Genomic DNA, 5,581 nt, shown 5'->3' with positions numbered 1-5,581 from the left:
ATATTGCTCATTTACATTATTAATTAAGTATGCACATGGGAATATCCCACCTTAATCATTTAACCCCATACCATTAATGCTAATAAATAATTAGAGTAGAAAAATAAAATAATAATAACAAAATGATCAATCAAATTTGCTCTTACGTAAAATAAAACTAAAAATAAAAATCTCTGGTTATATGTGGGTGGAGCTAGGGTAATGTGTGTACCTACCATGAGATGCCTCAAAGGGGTAGAAAAACCACGATGAGAGGAGTTCCAGACTTGGGGTTGCCTTCCTAATTGCATGACCTGCCATACTGCCATGCACAAAGATGGTTGAATCGCACAGTGATAAAATAAAATTAGATTATATTAATTTAATCCTAAATATTGAATTTGCAATAGAAAATGCTAAAGTCACACTTAATTCAATTATTGTAGAATAGCAGAGTCGACATTTGCATGGGCTACTTTTAATACACCAAACTAAATTTGGGGGAAAAAAGCCATACAAGACTTTGAAATACACCAAACTAAAATTGGGGGAAAAAAACCATACAAGACTTTGAAATACACCAAATTAAATTAGGGGGAAAAACGCCATACAAGACTTTGAAATGATGTTCAGAATAACAATTCAATCAACATCCAAGAAATTCATTAAGGAACCCATTACACAATAACAATTTAATCAATATCTAAAGAAACCATTAATTAGAAAGGCATTAAAAAGGTTATTCCGCCTTGGCCTATAAAAGAATGAGTCAAGTCACACGACTTCGTTTATACATCAAATGGTTGAAAAATAATTATTATAAAACAAATCAATATCTTATTATTGGAGCTATAATTTACACTTAATAGTACAAGTACATGAATTTGAAAAGCATTCAAAATAATAGTTACTTGCAGATGCAATAGATAATCAATAATTAAAAACAAACCACTTGTTTTTCATCGCCTATAAAATGATACTTACCATGCAAATGTAATAAATCATTTAAAAAACAAAAACAAAAAAACCACCCAACACTCGCCTATCTTGCCATACAACTTTTTTTAACTTTTCTTTCCACCCCAAACAAATCCATAAAAATAAAAAGATTATTGGAAAACAAATCTATAATTTATAATTAGTCATAGACTAGAGATTGAGAAATTTGATCTAAGTACTCATTTTTATAAGTAGGAGGATGGAAAAGCAGAGGTGAACTTCACTGGTTGACTGGTTAAGGAAGAGGATTCCCTATCACCTTGAAAAGTAGGAAAAAGGAGTTAAAAAACAATCCTCGTGGCCTGGCAGGGCATTGACAATAATGATGATATGCAGGTCCGAAATAATGTCAAGCAGGAACACTACTAGCCTGGTTATGTGTTGTAAAGATCAAGATGGAAAGGCCACTTGAAAGGGAAAACCAAGCAATGACACAGAGACTATGCGAGTGAGGAATAAAACGCAGCAATATACCTGGAACCGAATGGTTGAAAAATAATTATTATAAAACAAATCAATATCTTATTATTGGAGCTATAATTTACACTTAATAGTACAAGTACATGAATTTGAAAAGCATTCAAAATAATAGTTACGTGCAGATGCAATAGATAATCAATAATTAAAAACAAACCACTTGTTTTTCATCGCCTATAAAATGATACTTACCATGCAAATGTAATAAATCATTTAAAAAGCAAAAACAAAAAAACCACCCAACACTCGCCTATCTTGCCATACAATTTTTTTAACTTTTCTTTCCACCCCAAACAAATCCATAAAAATAAAAAGATTATTGGAAAACAAATCTATAATTTATAATTAGTCATAGAGTAGAGATTGAGAAATTTGATCTAAGTACTCATCATTATAAGTAGGAGGATGGAAAAGCAGAGGTGAACTTCACTGGTTGACTGGTTAAGGAAGAGGATTCCCTATCACCTTGAAAAGTAGGAAAAAGGAGTAAAAAAACAATCCTCGTGGCCTGGCAGGGCATTGACAATAATGATGATATGCAGGTCCGAAATAATGTCAAACAGGAACACTACTAGCCTGGCTATGTGTTGTAAAGATCAAGATGGAAAGGCCACTTGAAAGGGAAAACCAAGCAATGATGCAGAGACTATGCGAGTGAGGAATAAAACACAGCAATATACCTGGAACCGAATGGTTGAAAAATAATTATTATAAAACAAATCAATATCTTATTATTGGAGCTATAATTTACACTTAATAGTACATGAATTTGAAAAGCATTCAAAATAATAGTTACGCGCAGATACAATAGATAATCAATAATTAAAAACAAACCACTTGTTTTTCATCGCCTATAAAATGATACTTACCATGCAAATGTAATAAATCATTTAAAAAACAAAAACAAAAAAACCACCCAACACTCGCCTATCTTGCCATTCAACTTTTTTTAACTTTTCTTTCCACCCCAAACAAATCCATAAAAATAAAAAGATTATTGGAAAACAAATCTATAATTTATAATTAGTCATAGAGTAGAGATTGAGAAATTTGATCTAAGTACTCATCATTATAAGTAGGAGGATGGAAAATCAGAGGTGCACTGGTTGACTGGTTAAGGAAGAGGATTCCCTATCACCTTGAAAAGTAGGAAGAAGGAGTAAAAAAACAATCCTCGTGGCCTGGCAGGGCATTGACAATAATGATGATATGCAGGTCCGAAATAATGTCAAGCAGGAACACTACTAGCCTGGTTATGTGTTGTAAAGATCAAGATGGAAAGGCCACTTGAAAGGGAAAACCAAGCAATGACGCAGAGACTATGCGAGTGAGGAATAAAACGCAGCAATATACCTGGAACCGAGATAGAAATTCGTTGCCAGTTGCCATAAGAGATGGATGTCCTATCAAACTAGCCTGAAAATGTGTAAAAAAATGAATCATAATCCAACCAACTAAAATTGTTAACCCAATCAACTGCAAATTTGAAGCTCTAAACCGGACTCGAGTACAGAACTCTAAAAGAAAATTCTAAACAAAACTCAAGTACAGAAATTCTAAATCAACCACAAATTCTAAACAGAATTCTTCTAGGTCGAGAGACATACCCAGAACCAGCGGTTAGAAATCCAAATCCATACCCAATAGCATTAGAGGCCGGACCAGCTCCCCTTAGCTAGTTCCAGTTTCAAGAGAAAAAAGACCACCTACTATGCAAACGCTGATGAGGGAAGCCCGAAACCTTCAGGTCCTTCGTATAGACAGCAAGCTCCTGCACATGCATAAGTTGTAAGTCACAGAAAAACAAATGTCATCTCTAACAACTTGTGCTCTCTCCCAGAAATGTAAGCTTCGGTTCTATTTCTGAAAAATTGAAATTCTAAATCGAACTCAAGTACAGAACTCTAAAAGAACTTTTAAAGGCGACAACACTAGCACTACTATGTACAAAATAACAAAACGATGGCACCGCATTCGAGGAAGGAAAACAGAGCATACATTTTGGGTTTGGCCATTTGCAGGGCAAAGCTTGGATGTTTTCTGGTTTTGAGTGCAATTAAGCAGCTCTTCCAACCACCTCCAATAAAGTGCTTGCATCATGTACAAACTCTACATGAACTCGTGCTCGGACAGCAAGCTCCTGCACATGCATGGGTTGGCAGCCACAAAAAAACGAATGTCATCTCCAAGAAATCGCAATCTCTCCCATAAATCTAATCTTCTGTTATATTTCTGAAAAAATGAAATTCTAAATCGGATTCAAGACCTCTAAAAGAAAATTTAAATACCACAACACTGGCAAAATTTGTTCCTCTATTTGTTCCACAAATTTGAGCGCACCAGTCATGCTGTAAAACTTCGGTGACCTCGCCTGGTGGTGACGCTTTTATATATGTATTAATTTGGTATGACGTTATTTCAATCATTTAGTGAAGAGCGCTGCAAGAGAATGGCTTCCTTTTAATGGATCTTTAAAAGAAAAGTAATTACTTAGCAGTATGATTATCTTGGCGAAGTCGTTTGTATTCGTGAGCTCCTTTCTTTTCCATGGAATCTGTTACACAAACACACACCAGGAAAAATTCTACATCACATTTACACCACTGCTATGTGCAAAATTACAGGAGAAAATCAGCATTACATTTACTGATAAGCTATGTGCAAAATTAAATTACAAGAGAAAATCAGCATTACATTTACTGATAAGCTGAATTACTGCTCTGGACAAAATAACAAAACCAGAGCACTGCGCTTTGTACTAAATGCAGTTGCAGAAAAGAAAGCAGAGCATACAGCGAAGATTTGGGGTTTAGCCATTTTCATGGAAAAACTGGGCGGTTTTGTGGCTTTGAGTGCTTAATCGACCCTTCCAACCAACTCCAAGGCAGCGACTGCATCCTGTACAAACTCGTACTCGGACAGCAAGCTCCTGTACAAAGTCGTGCTTCGAGCCTTCGACAGCAAGCTCTGCATGCATTAGTTGAAAACCCCGGAAAACAGATGTCATCTCTTCATAAATTGAACTCTCTCCAGAAATGTCATCTCGGGTTCTATTTTGAAACCCACGACACCCACCCGCGCGCCCGATCTACTCTCTTGGACCACATTATGGTATACTTAAGATTACAACTTTATGAAGCAGTCGTTATGGTTTTTCTTGTTAAACGTTTTTAATACTTAATAGAAATGATTTCGAAGTTAATAGAAGTGCTTTTGTTAAAAAGTTACTAATATTTTTAAAGGTATAAAAACGACAGGTAACTAACAGACACATCAGCGCATCAAATTTTGTGCTCAACGTTTAAGTTTGTGAGAAAGATATTCTCCACACCTTTTCAACTATTAAAAGCGTGTGTGGGAAAGCAAGTGGTCGGGATTCGGGAAGGACCAAACAAAATAAATGATGGAGAATCTATTAAAAATTTAATTTTATTACTATTTTATAATTAATTACATTTTCCACAAAATATAAAAGAAAATTATTACAACTTTATTTATTAAAAAGTTATTAATATTTTTAAATTGAATGAAAGGATGGGTAACAATATACATGTAAGCTCATCAACGTCTTTGTCAAGAATATTCTCCATAATTAAAAATGTGTGGCCAAGGTTGCCAACTAAAATGCATGATGGAGAATCTTTTAAAACAACTTAATTTTTCTAATTATATAAACATCTTAATTTTATTAATTATTTATATAATTTGTTAAGAATTTTGTTGAACATAGTTTCCAAATTGATGTAACATTTTGAATACTCAATTTTTTTAAAAATTCAAAATATTTTGTTAAATTAGAATTTTTTCAAATGATATAAAATTTTAGGTTATTTATAGAATATTGATTTGAAAAGTTTGTATGAAAATTAAATTTTAAAATAGTAAAACTAAAATTTAAATTATTAAATATTTTATTTAAAAAATAATATAATAAATAAAATTATTTTTAAAATGAATTAATTATTTATTAAAGTAATTTTTAAAAAAGAATTAAATAGAAGCCAATTAATATCAATAGGATTTTAAATTAATAGTGAATAAGAGTGTTGTTAAGTTTTTTTTTGTGATAGTTTATTGGTGCGGATGTGTTATGTAACATTTTCGTTCACTTTTTTAGGTTTTTTCT

General features: G+C 33.0%; 1 long non-coding RNA gene across 2 annotated transcripts; it reads right to left on the bottom strand.

Moving 5' to 3' along the window:
* Nucleotides 1-210: 210 nt before the first annotated feature.
* LOC149207553 (uncharacterized) lies at nt 211-3,589 on the bottom strand. 2 transcript variants are annotated; one of them, XR_016252021.1, is made up of 4 exons: nt 3,454-3,589; nt 3,063-3,226; nt 2,809-2,871; nt 211-293 (listed from the first exon to the last, which is right to left on the bottom strand). It is a non-coding gene; the product is annotated as an uncharacterized LOC149207553 (long non-coding RNA). The 2 variants fall into 2 exon arrangements; XR_016252020.1 differs by having other exon boundaries at nt 214-301.
* Nucleotides 3,590-5,581: the final 1,992 nt, after the last annotated feature.

Source organism: Pinus tabuliformis, chromosome 1_2 (genome assembly GCF_031772625.1).
Source record: "Pinus tabuliformis cultivar Carrire ecotype Pingquan chromosome 1_2, CPIR1, whole genome shotgun sequence".
NCBI lineage: Eukaryota > Viridiplantae > Streptophyta > Pinopsida > Pinales > Pinaceae > Pinus > Pinus tabuliformis.
This window is presented reverse-complemented; position numbering and strand designations above follow the sequence as displayed.